The sequence below is a fragment of the Palaemon carinicauda genome, chromosome 35 (genome assembly GCF_036898095.1).
Source record: "Palaemon carinicauda isolate YSFRI2023 chromosome 35, ASM3689809v2, whole genome shotgun sequence".
Taxonomy (NCBI): Eukaryota; Metazoa; Arthropoda; class Malacostraca; order Decapoda; family Palaemonidae; genus Palaemon; species Palaemon carinicauda.
Window position 1 is genome coordinate 19,971,373 of NC_090759.1, and position 15,000 is coordinate 19,986,372.

At 33.8% G+C, this 15,000-nt stretch overlaps 1 protein-coding gene across 8 annotated transcripts in view; it reads right to left on the reverse strand.

Annotated features, from left to right (window-relative positions):
• LOC137627652 (uncharacterized) overlaps positions 1 to 15,000 on the reverse strand; it is an 830,137-nt gene that overhangs the window by 331,423 nt on the left and 483,714 nt on the right. The window lies entirely within an intron of this gene.

The following is a 15,000-nucleotide window of genomic DNA, read 5'->3' on the forward strand; positions in this document are numbered from 1 at the left end:
AATTTCAAACTGTCACATTATGTATTCAGAAAGAGAAAAAATATACATCGCATGTGTATAAATTTTCCTAACAAAACCAAAGACAAAAAAAAAAAAAAAAAAAAAACGTATATATTAAGAAAAACAATAAAAAGACAAATAAGACGAAGGAGGAACATAACTCCAAATCTTGCATGTTCTCTGAATATAACTGCGATTTCAAATTGGAAATCCCCTTCACCGGTTCGGTTGGAACTGACCGTTACCTGACCACACCGGTTTATTGTACCTTTACCTGAAAGTTAATATACCATGAAATGGTTCAATAAACAAAAAGGAGATCGTCATTTTCCCAAAACGGAATGAAGAAAGATGAAATGAGTTATATGTCACACGTCCTTGGTCCAAAATAAGTGATAACAAAAACGATAAGCAATCAAAATAAAATATTTTTTTTGGAGCTTAAAATTTTCAATTGTTTCCTTGCATAATTGTGTAGGATAATATATAAAGCATTGGTCTTGTGTATACTAGGTCCATGATTCGATGGAAACTTGTCCCTCCCCCAATAGTCGATATATCTGTGAATGAGTACCAGGGAAATTTGGGGTAAAAAAAAATGTGGGGATGACAACGTTACACATGAATACTGATCGTAAGGTAAACTGCTCGATTATTACAGTCGCCACCCTCTTTAAAATGTGTGTGTGTGTATATATATATATATATATATATATATATATATATATATATATATATATAAATCTTAAAATAGATATTTACACACGCACACATATCCAGATTCAACGTTTCTCTCACCATACGTGTGGCAATAGCACTGTGCGTGACCGGAAATATACTGTGTATATATATATATATATATATATATATATATATATATATATATATATATATATATATATATATATATATATATGCACTCATCTATTTTTCCAAACACTATCTCTTCCACAAAATGTGGTCAGTAAAATCGCCTTACAATCTTCCCTCAATCTAACTAACAGAAGAACATTCTCAAGAATATGACGGAGGGGAGAAAGTGTGTACGCGGCAGGTGATGAAGTGGCGTTTTCTCGGAACTTGGAAAGGGGGGAGGGCAGATAAGAGACAAGGTAGTGGGAAAAAAAGACTAGAGAAGCGGAAGGGTGTTAAGTGGAGGGGTTGGAGTTGAAACTGCGGAGTGAGAATGACAAGAAACCGAGTTGTTCCTTGATCGTACAAATGCTTTACTTCGTACCTTTTTTTTTATATACAGTTATTCGTCTTATAGTTTTTATCAAACAGTAACTAAGAACGAAGACAATTCCCTTCCTAACGAGTTATTCTCAATTATCCAAACTGAATCAAAAGAACGACCCTCACAAGTTCTTTATGATTGCGGTTGTGGTGGCCGATATGGTAACGTCTCTGACTGGTGAACGCCAGACTTGGGTTTCGGGTCCCGCTAAAACTCGATAGTTTTTTCGGTCACTGCAATCTCACCATCCTTGTGAGCCTAGGATGGGGGATTAGGGCTTGGGGGAGCCTATGGGTCTATATGCTAAGTCATCAGCAGCCATTGCTTGGTCCTCCTTGGTCATAGCTTGGGTGGAGAGGGTGCTTGGGCGCTGACCATATGTATATATGGTCAGTCTCTGGGGCATAGTCCTGCTTGATAGATCAATGTCACTGTCCCTTGCTTCTGCCATTAATGAGCTACCTTTAAACCTTCTTTAAAGACAAAACCTAGCACCATCCTCGTTCTAAATAAAAATTAAATCCTCATATAGTGCAAGTTTAACTGCTTGCATAAGAATATAAGCATGACATTTCTCTAAGTCACAATCTGTTATAAAAGCAAAGGCGTGGATATAAAATTTTCGTATGCATGCACGCATTTGTTTACAGCCACACGCATATCGAATATATATTGTTAATACAAACACACACATGCAATATATATATATATATATATATATATATATATATATATGTGTGTGTGTGTGTGTGTGTGTGTGTATGCGCACGTGTGAGAGAGTCAGTCGATGTCACTAATATGAAAGTACTAACACCAGTCTTCTTTTCACTTTCCCATTCATGGCTATAATACGTATTTTATGCTCATCACGTGTCAGCTTTCCTGATTTTTACACATACACACACACACACACACACACACACACACATATATATATATATATATATATATATATATAATTATATATATATATATATATATATGTGTGTGTATGTGTATATATATATATATATATATATATATATATATATATATATATATATATTCATATAAAAATATATGTATATAATCGTAAATATAATCACTAACCACTAAAAATCGACTTAGTTCTTCCCAACTGCCACGGTTTACTATCTAAAGCCGGAACTACGTAGGCACGTGACCTAACTGAACTGTATATCATAGAGTACCTCTATCAATCTTAGTAGAATGTGGGGACTTGTAACAAAGTAATAAAGGGGAAGGGGGTTGGGGTACACGATCTAGCGACACGTACAAAAAGACGCACATAAAACCAGCAAACCTATGGGAAAAAGGGATGGCTTGTGTATATACATATACAACACATACAGTGTGTATACACACACACACACACACACACATATATATATATATATATGTGTGTGTGTGTGTATACATATATATGTATATATATATATATATATATATATATATATATATATATATATATATATATATATATATATATATATATATATATATATATATACCCTTTTAATCAATGAACCAGAACGACCCAAATACCATTTTTCACTGTGTGATTCAAGTCTCCTTTGCTACGCACCAAAAGTTTTGCTTGAGATACACATCATGACAATTGCAATTGATGAGTTGTCAAAACCATCCTGTAACCAAAACGTGACAGTGATTTACGCCAAAATAGAATCAACAAATTTGTTTCTTACAACAGAGAATATCTTTAAAGAATTTTAATTATTTTTCATGTATTACTGATAACATAAAGACTGAAATCTTTACAAATACAAAACCATGACCTTTTCTATGTATTATTGATAACAAAGATTGAAATCTTTACAAATACAAAGCCATGACCTTTTCTATGTATTATTGATAACATAAAGATTGAAATCTTTACAAATCCAAAACCGTAATCTAGTTTCGTTAAACTCGACATTGCAGTGTCCCCAAAGACGCAAGCAAGGGAAGCCCCTCTATTCGCCTTTCTCATAGGGCGTAGCGTACACAAAACAGATTAATCTTTAATTACAAGTGAATAAAACAGAAGCCATGGCGTTGTTCTTTTACGTCAAAGGCGCCCATTATAGCTCCGTCTGTTCTGACAGCTGAGTGCAAGGAGAGGTGAATTATTCATGGCACCATGAAGTGTTCTTCGACAGCGACATTCCTACGCATTTACTCACTCTACTGAGTCCAGTTGCAAGATTATAAGTGTAACAAACAAGGGACTCACTCGTCCTGAGTGTATTTGACAAATCTATTCAAAGGTTCTGTTCGCAACTTTTATTTTAATTGTTCATTACTTCTCTTGTAGTCTATGTCCTTATTTCGGTTCGCCACTGGGCTATTTTTCCTCGTTGGAGCCCTTGGACTTGAAGCTTCCTGCTTAACTAATAATAATAATAATAATAATAATAATAATAATAATAATAATAATAATCATCATCATCATCATCATAATAATAATAATAACTTCGGCAGGTGCCACTGGGCAATTGTAATCTTAAAGTTTCATATGGTTATTGAATGTCATTTACACAATAAAGCTCAATTTTTCTTAAACAGGAAATATGAATAAATAATCATGGAACATTATAAGCATGTCGCTTACGCAACCCATTTCACTTTACTCACGTAACTCTTATCTTGGTTCACCAAGGACAAATGCTTTACTATAACCGTTATATGATAGTAGAATTTCTTTATCCAATTTCGCCTATTTAGCAAAACGTATTATTTCCAAGTAAATATTATAATATGAAGATAACCCCTCAACCAAGAACACAAATCAGTATTGATTTATAATTAATTCTTTTGAAGAAAAAAAAAAGAAATCTCTTAATGAAATAGGCGAATATGACCTGCTTTATCCTTAAAGCTTATCAGGAGGGAAGATGTTTACATGAAAACATGAAGAACAAACAGAAGACTGCACTGATTACCTTCTTGTCAACGCTGAGTTTTAATAAAGATAATGGACGCAACTATGTATTATGGAATTTTACACAAGTTAACAACGGTTATTGTACAGACAACTAACGTGTTAGAATATAACGACGGAAGAAAACGGCTGCGTTTTTTCGTTTATCATCAAGTTTAATACCTGTAGTGCTAAGCAACGCTAAAAAAGAAAAAAGAAAATCTATACAAATACACACATATATACATACTGTGCATGTGTTTACGTTGTTTGCTACATGAAAAAAAAAACACTTTACATAAATGCATAAAACAGCGTGAGTATAGGTAGTATTTATAAGAACATTTAGTATGTAATAGTTAAGTCTCCATAAACCTAAAACTCAGAGAGCATTATTTTAATATTCGAAAAAGTTGAAATGACAGAAAAACATAACTAATCATCCTTAAACTGGGTAACCATTCCGCCAGTCATATCTAAGATGCTTTCAAAATCTACTTAAACCTTGGTTATAATTAAAAGGATATGAGACAGAACAATCAACATACTAGCAGATATACACGATGGAATCCTAATGAAAAAGGACACCCACTTTAGTACAGGAATATTAAAAAGGGAGAGATGAGGATGTACCGTCATCCTGTATATTGGAAATAAATCATTTATGCCAAAAGAGTATGTTGCATGAGCACAAACTTTATGAATAGGGATTCTGTCAAAACTAACAATCCTTCAAAATGTTGAGTTTTCAAATATCTTCAATATCATTCATATATTAATCGCATGTATGTTGGCAATTTGCATTGCATCTTACATAAATACTCATACCTATTGTAAGGGACTCGTCAAAAATGACGGCTAAATATTTAGATAGATATGCACGCACACATTCCTCTTACCAGGGTATACCAAGGTATGAGTACTCCCTCTCCGATAACCGAGGGACAGGGAGAGCTGAACTCTTGGAGCGTGACCAGATATATATATATATATATATATATATATATATATATATATATATATATATATATATATATATATACATATATATACATGTATATATAATATACATATATATAATTGTATATAATTGTATATATATATGCATATATATGTATGTGTATATGTGTTTGTATATATATATATATATATATATATATATATATATATATATGTATATATATGTTTATATAAATATGTATGTGTTTGTGTATATATACATATATATATATATATATATATATATATATATATATATATATATATATATATATATATATATATATATATATATATATATCATCATTATAAGAGTCCCTAACTGGAGGTGGTTAAAGATATGTCCTATGAAAGTTAATTTGTTGAGAGTTATTAAAATCTTTAGGATGAAAATAAAAGGGGTAAAAATGTAGTCAGAAGAATAACTGGTTTGGTGTAAAATGAAATCTGAAACAAGGGAGTTTTATGCTCCGAGGTCTATTCAATATATTTATGAAAGAATTGACTCGAAAATAATGAAACGAAAATCAAAGTAGGTGGAAAGTTCTTAAAAAAAAAATATATTAAGAATGGATAGTGACATGATGGTTTGCAGATGATGCAAAACTGATTGGGAATTATAAGGAAAAATTGCAGGGACTAGTCAAAGTTTGAAAGTCTGCAGTAGCAGAAAATAAAGTTTTTGTGAACTTGAAAAGGGCTATGCTGGAAACAAAGTGCCAATAAATGTTAATATGGTGGACACAAGATTAAAGCACTTCATTGGTAAAGTTATTTGAAAACAAATGTAGCCAATGATGATGGAGCAAAAGGAGGGGCAATTTACATAAAATGTGAATTAAGAAAGGAAGCTGTATATGTGCAAATTAATTTTAAGCGTCGATATCAATAACATTGGAGCTTTTACGATTGTTCATTGTATAATATATAAGGCACGGGAGATGTTGGAATAAGAATGTGGCTTAAAATCAAGAGGTGGATTTTTCAGTGTAAGGGAAAGGAAGATCGTTAGAGTTTTAAAACGATTTGGACATGTAGAAAGGCCACAGATAAAAGGTAGTATAATTCTGGACTGTTAGATGGGAAGAGGAAAGAAAGATACAAGAGAGGTACGTAGATGTATTAAAAGCAGCACTGAAAGGAAGAGCCTGAAATATCCATGATACTGAAGAGTATATTTTAGATATAAATGACCATGTGTAGGTAGGGGGATGCAACGGGCTGCTGATGAGTTTTGTGTGAGGTTATCTAAACAGCCTAATGAGATAGAAGTTTGTTTCTCCACAATGGGATAGAACCATGGGATTGAAAAAAAGAGGGTACGTGACTATTCTGTTTCTTCCCTGGAGCCATCGTCGGCTAGAAAAAGAAACTCAGGGTTGATAAAAACGTAAATGTATGTATCTAAATATTTATAACATACATAAATATGTATGTATATTATATACAAATATATGTATATCGTATATAGTGGTATAATTACAATCATTACGGTATTTTCTGGATACAAACAGAAACCAATACTAATTTACCCGTAGGAGTGATAAGTTTGAGCCAAGAGAATACCAAAAGCGAGGAAAACAATTTAAACTAAATAGCGTAACCAACTATATACAACTACAACAAGTGTAGCCGCTTCTATGGCACTGCACGAGAAAGTCCTGAGACTTGTCAATCCACGCCTAGGGTTTGAACAGTTTTCATCACCACACTAACCAGTACGGATTGGTGATAGTAGGAAATTTTCGTCTGATCGCTCAATAGGAAAACGACTTCTGTACTATGGTCTTCCACTGTCTTGGGCTAGAGTTCTCTTGCTTGAGGGTACACTCAGGCACACTATTCTGTCTTACTTCTCTTCCTTTTGTTTTGTTCAAGTTTTTATAGTTTATATATAGGAAAATATTTATTTGAATATTGTTACGGTTCTTAAAATATTAAATTTTCCTTTTGTTTCCTTTCCTCACTGAGCTATTTTCCCTGTTGGATCCCCTGGGCTTATAGCATCGTGCTTTTCCAACTAGGGTTGTAGCTTAGCAAGTAATAATAATAATAATAATAATAATAATAATAATAATAATAATAATAATAATAATAATAATAATAATATAGATGGCACTGACTCGTACAGATTTGCTGATCATGGTGATACGCTAACCATTTTACTACGTTAAGGTATCCACACTCAAAACTGATATAAATATATATATATATATATATATATATATATATATATATATATATATATATATATATATATATAGAATGAGTATAGAGTACAATTTTGAGGATCGTTATAAGACTTGCATGTAACAGTAATATTAGTTATAATCCCTGAGAAGTCTATTATCCACAGCTCGATAGAAAAGTCTTACTCACGTTATTTACTCAGATCACGAAATCTCCTTTCGAAATTTACCGCTGGATTTAGAAAAGTGATTGAACTTTCAATCATCGAATTATCGCCCAATATGTCTAGTATGACGTCATATAAAAATTCTTGAGATATAATTCAAGATTTCTTAATTGATATAAAAATTGAGTGGAACTATAGGTCCAATGACTATGCAAGCAATTTTATTGTTAAGTTTTAAATCGAGATTTATTAAGCTAAATAGATGTTAAAATACGCGAATTGTACTAAAACACGACAGATGTATAACGTCCAAATATTTATAAAAATTACAATTTCTATCTAAAAATTATGACCCAATAACATGGTCAAATATGCAAATTTGATCACCACAAACAAAGAAGTGTTTATCGAGATACAGGGTTAGAAAACCTAATTACACATTTTGACGTTATTCCTAAATGAATGATCCTATATCTGCCAAACAAGAGAGTAATACAGTAACATGAAGTTTAATATATGAATGAGTTATCCAACTTGGATAGAGAACGCTTGTAAGATGACATTTTATCCATTTCCATCATAAAATAAAATAAAAAAGCAACGGATAATCCCTCGGTATTCATCTAGATTAAAAAGACCTAAACTGACGTTCAAAGTATTCTATTTTTTGCACCATACGTCTTCCAGTTTCTACGATGGGCTATGCGAGTGATGTTTCTTGACACTAATAGATGACGCTACCTATATACAGCTGGGTAAACTGTTAAGCGGGCGGCTTCTTTTTATATTAAATACATAATCATCTGCATTCTGATATCAGAGACCTCATCCATCATTGGTGTGATATTTCCAAGAATTAATACTTAAAAAAAGAAAAAAAAAAATACTTCCCCTCACATACATATTTCGTGAACCATATCAGCTGATTTCTATGTATTGCATAGTAGTTTTGACTAAGACGAAATTTAAAGTTTCCTTTTGCAAGATTCATGGCCAAAATAAACAACCAACATCTAGCATTTAAAAGTGTACATGAATAATATAAAAGTACCGTATTACTAGATAAACCTATTCACAAGTCTACCGATCTCGCACGACCAGAACCAGAGGATTTCCGACCAGGAATCACAGGATTTCCGACCAGGAATCAGAGAATTTCCGACCAGGAATCACAGGATTTCCGACAGGGAACCAGACGATTTCCAACAGAAACCGGGAGATTTCCATTTTACTAATCTGTTAAATTGCCACAAGACTTTCAGGATAGTGTGCTATGATGCTATGTTCCAACTGCTTAAGCTGCTTATCGTTGATAATGATAATAAGCCTCTGAAGTGGTACTTTGGTCTTGGCTAGAAATGTATGTCAGTGTTCTTGATGCTGATAAGATCATAGCAGGAAACAACTGAGAAATTGTCGATGATGCTCTGAGAATTTCTCTGGGGCAAAACACCAAGCGGCCGTAAACCATGCTTCACACAGTTAGTGATGAGGAACAGGCCTGACTTTTTTTTTCCTTTGGCCCAGTAATCTTATGCCATCATGAAATGATCGAATAAGTCCAAGATCTTATCTGGGCAGTAAATTCTTAACAGGAACCTCCAGAGACCTTCGCATCTTAACAAATCCGGAGCCTGAGTAGTGGTCTAAAAAGTTTTACTTTCTGCACTACTTGCAGGGTCTAGCTAAGAAAATCCTATTGGTTCTTCCTCTGCCAAGTCTAAAGCTGCCCTGACATTCCAACACGCTGATGTTCAGGTGGTCTATTAGGCAGTTAATGATAATCATTACAAGGATCTTTTCATTCAGCAATGTTTAGCAGAGTGACCGTACGAAGGTTGTCACATATAGATCCATCTCCCTAGTGCTTTAGCAAGTGAATGATAGATTCATCCTTGTATATCTGGCAAAATTGCCTGCATGCTCGACCTTGTACAGTCTATTCAACACAGCTGTCAAAGCGATTTCTCCAAACTTTTACATCTCAGTTAGGCGCCGTTAGCATTGGTGACTTACTCCCAGACATCTGTTTAATCACATATATTGATTCTAAGATCGTAGGAACTACGTTGGACAGTTCAATAACAGGACTCTAAAAGGGTTTAAGTGAGGGTCCCTTTCACATACTAACTGATGACTTAAGTGCTGATAACGCCAGTAGGGGGATGGTATCTCTGAACTCGGGCCAAAACAATGCCTTAAGTTGCCCATGAAAAGGTTTACCATTCTTGAAACCAACGACAGCTAGCAGTTCCTCTGTCCTTTTCAACCACCATTGGTCTCATGCCTCTCAATCGAACAATGGCTATTATTTTCTTTATCAGTAAGTAACCTCTTTTTATTGGTTATCTTTTTTTTCCTGATATCTGCACATTCACAAATATAATAGTTGGTAGTTCCATGGTTAATAGATTTGATTTATCAGTAAGAAGTGCTTGGTTATCCTCCTGATCGTAAAAGTGTTTCTAAAACTTATTGACCTTTTACTGACCTCGAGCAAATTAAGAAAATGGTAGTTAGTTACCTATTATGAGTCAAAAGCTTTAAAAAAATGTCATAAAGCTAGCAAACTCTTACCTATGCAGCTACCTATCTGTGTTTTCATATATGATATATAAATAAATGCATATGTTAATTTTCTTTCGGCATCTCTCATTCTGGGGTCGCCACAGTGGATCATCTGTCTTCATTTACTTCTATCTACTGAATCCTCCTCTGTCATACCAAATACCCTTATATCTCCACATTTAATCAATTATTCTCCTTTTAGGCTTTCCTCTCCTCCTCCTACCTGGTGGCTACATGCTTAGTACCCTCCTCCCAACATACTTTTGCTCCTTCCTCTTCACGTGTCCGAACCACATAGTCTTGCTTCCTTTGCTTTCTTTCCAAACTGTTCGACATGTGCAGATCCTCTAATGAATTAATTTCTGATTTTATCCTTTCACGTTACCACAGTGAGGACCTCAACATTTTGATTTATGCAAAGTTCCTCTCTACTTCTTGATTAAAGGTAGTTTCCAAGCCATACAGCATAGCCAATCTTACCACCACTGAACAGGCCTTCCATTTCAGGCTTACCGATATCTTTTTGTCTCACACCCTAAATTGTTCTCACCTCCCCATATTACCCACCACCACTTTGTATAGTTGGTCCTAAATATTTACATTCATTTACTTTTTGTAATCTTATAGCTGCCAATCGTATTGCATTCCTGCCATCTCCCTCATTTACACATATTTACTCCGTCTTACCTTGGCTGGTTTTTAAACCTCATCCTTTATAGTGCAGACCTTCACATTTCCAGATTAGCTTCAACCTACTAAACCCTCCTTTCTAGCGTAGACCTTCAAATTTCCAGATTTACTTTAACCTACTTATTACTCTTTCCACATACCACTATGTCATCTGCAAATAAAATAGACCATGGAGACTCCGGCATAAAGCCATTGTTAAATCTGTCCAGGATAGTAAGCAAACGTTTAAGGGCTAATTATCCATGGTGGAATCCCAAATCAACATTAAACCATTGCTGTTTGATTACTCTCATACATATCCCACTACCCTTACATACTTCTATTCCACTCCAGAGCTCTTAGTCCAGTACCATAATTCATCTGTTGGCAGCTATCATACGATATCCACAGATCCATAAACACAATGCAATCCTTCAGTCTTGTTAAGAAATTTTCAATTGACATCCCCAAAGCAACTATGGTATCTGCAGTGCCTTAACCTGGCATGAAACCTTATTACTGCCCACTAATTGTTATCCGTGCCTTTAGTCTAGCTTCTGCTACTGTTTCCCAGAACATTAAGCTATGGCTTAAAAGCTTTATTCTACAGTGTTAGGAACTTCACATGTACCTCTCCCGAGCGCCTCTACAGGGATACCGTCGGGGCGCATCACCTTTCCCTTCTCCATTCACTTCAAAGAATTCCTACCTCCATCTCACTTATGCCACGTACTTCCCTAATATTTTTGTAAATCTTCAGTCAGTCTCTCCTCTCTTGTATTCTCCACATGCATAAACTCTCTAAAGTATTCTTTTCAAATATTTAGCACCTTCCTACCCTCAGTAAGAAAATTGTGATATTGATCTTTTATATCATATCTTTCTGCTTTTCTCCCCCTTTTTTTTTGTAAGAAACCTTTCATATAACTCATATGTTTTAGCCCTTGTTTTTCATATGCCCTCTTAACTTTTTTATGTTTCTGTTAAATCCACGCTATTTTAAATATATATTAAAACATTTCGTAAATATCCAGTATATGTATGTATCATTTATATACAAATTTTGGTCCCAGTAAATGATTATGATCGTATGGGTCTGCATAAAACTTTGAACAATACCATCTTTAGTCTGTTGATTCGACTATTTTTCCGTTATTACGAGAATTACGTTACTATGCAACATAATAAATCTAATGAAACCGTCAACTTCGTTAATATATTCACACAATACACACACATATACATATATTATATATATATATATATATATATATATATATATATATATATATATATATATATATATATATATATATATATATATATACACACACACAAACATACACATACATATATACACACACATGTACATACATACATACATATATACATATATATATATATATATATATATATATATATATAATATAATATATATATATACACATATATATGTGTGTGTGTGTAAATCTGTCTTAACTTAGACATTGGAGGTAGAAGAATAATTGTTAACGCACCAATAGATATTAAGCGAAGTGTTCAATATGGTATTCTTCTATGATAAAATTCGATATACAGCGTTTAGATTTTACCAAGTGATGAGAATTTGTCCTGGAATATATGACACCGTGGTATGCCGAGGATGCAGCTCTTATTAATTACCTCCGCCAACGAAGATGGGAAGAGATTATGTCCTTGCCCCTGTTTGTTTGTCTGTTAATTTGTTTGTTATCAACTTCCAGGCCATAGTTTTTCCAACAGGGTAGTGAAATTTTCTGGTGTTATTTGTTATCTTGAGACGTGGAATTTATTCAATTTTGAAATTCCTAGAGACCTAAACCAAAGGTCAAGGTCAAGGTAGAGCAAAAGGTAAACTGAATTAACCATAAGGCAAGCTGGTTTCAAGAAATAAGCAGCCGTAGCGGAAGACTGCACTCTCAGAATGCTTTTCTAGTTGCTCCTGTGACATACGCCACAAAGTGGCAGAATATGTAATTGAAATTCTCTACACTATAGTAATCTTTTATGTTAAAGAATAACATAAACAAGTAAATCAAGTGGGTCTGAACCCCAGGAAAGGAAAAGGCCGTACTTTCTTATATGATACAGCGTTTAAAAAATCAAATAAAATGGATACTGGGAGGAAATTCCCCAGCTTTGCAGTTGAAGAAAGCAAACAGGACATTCCAAAAGTCAAGAATGTCCAAGTCTGTGTGGTTAACTGTTAGACAGCCATCATTAGCGGAACATGATTTTCCAAAAGCCTGAACGAACAGTGACAGAAGTAGTCCCTTGAGAAGGAGAGCACATTAAATTTGTTATGGTGAGATCTCAACAGGTTTAGATAGATCCATTGACTTAGAAGGCACACCGACTGTGAAAGTAGCATTTCACTATAGTGATGCATGTGTATCAAAATATGCAGACTGACAAATAGCATTTGATATACTGTAATCTCAGCTCTCCGAGAAAGAATTCTATTTAAACTGGTAGATAAAACCTCAGTGAACTAAAAATGTCTAAATCACTTAAACATTTGGACTTTTGCATATTATCATTATTACTAGCTAAGCTACAACCCCAGTTGGAAAAGCAGGATGTTATAAGCCCAAGGGCTCCAACAAGGATAATAGCCCAATGAAGACAGGGAATAAGGAAACATGGAACAGTGTCCCCGAGTGCACATCAAGCAAGAGAACTCTAACCAGGAAAACCATGCCAACTGATAATTATGATAGACTACCTGATAAATGGTTTCAACCCAGTGGGGTGGGGATTGACATGATAAGGCCCTCCCACTCCTAATCATATGTTGATATATTGTATAGTTTTAAGGGGCGCTAAATAAGTTATTCTACCTTTACCATCAATACAGATCTTCTCCAATGAAAATATGAAAATCTATATTCTAAAGATATTCAATTTCACGGATACTTTTAGAGATTGAAATTCGAGTCCTCTCTAAAATATTCCGGTCGTTGATACGTAATTTGACGGGAAGTGGTGAAAGTTGGAAAGATATAAAATTTATAAGCATTCGGGAGTAAGTGACATACGGTCTGAAACTCAATAAGAAGAATAGATGAAAAAAAAGTGGAAATGTAGATATGGTGAAAATAACAGATGTGGAGGCATCAACAACATAGGTAGGCTGGTTTGATGAATGGTAATGTAAGGTCACATTATTTTTTGCTCACAGATGGTATATATAGGTAATAAATCTTTGAAATCTTTGATTATAGTAGTTTAGGATGTGACGGAAATGTTAGACGATAAGAATTATCAAATATAATCTAAATACTAATAACATTACAGCTAAGCTTAAGGGTAAACTCGGGCACACTATTCTATCTAATCTCTTTTCTTGTTTTGTTAAAGTTTTTATAGTTTATATAGGAAATACTTATTTCAATGTTGTTACTGTTCTTAAAATATTTTATTTTTCCGTGTCTCCTTTCATCACGGGGCTATTTTTCCTGTTGGGGCCTCCGGGCTTATAGCATCCTGCTTTTCAGACTAGGGTTGTAGCTCAGTATGTAATAATAATAATAATAATAATAATAATAATAATAATAATAATAATAATAATAATAATAATAATAATAATAATAATAATAATATGTAAAAAACCGTATGGTGTATACACAAATACGTATAAGACAAGGTGTGCATGCATAGATACACTTTTAAAAGTCGCACAAAGATGAATCTCATAAACAGTATCCATCCAGCAATTCTCTTTCGCGCATGCGTGACAGCACAAATCTTTTTCCATGACACTTGCTTTCCCCAAAACTAAAAATATGACATAAGCTGTATATCTAAGCAATCACTATCTACCCCTTTGCTTCATTAGCTGACTAGTGTATAAATCCAGGTTAATTTAATGCACACTCCGTAATGTCACCTAATCAATAATTTCCAGTAGTGACCAAGACGTTGTACTGTTTTTGTCTATGCTACGTTAGCTACCAAATGCAGGCGCCACTATGAATTAGGTGTGGCAGTATTCCTTTTCTTTCCAGAATAATATTACTGTTACACAACACAACTACACAATCAACAACAGACCATTACAGACAGAATTGAATTAAGTTTTTGAAATCAGGTGTAAGAAGCCCTAATAACTAAGTTTACAATGAAAATGAAAAGAGTATTTATTTTTGCTATACTGAAATACACAAATACATCTAAAACTCTGCCAACACAGAACTATACAAACCTTCAAAAGCAAATGAAAACTATGTATGT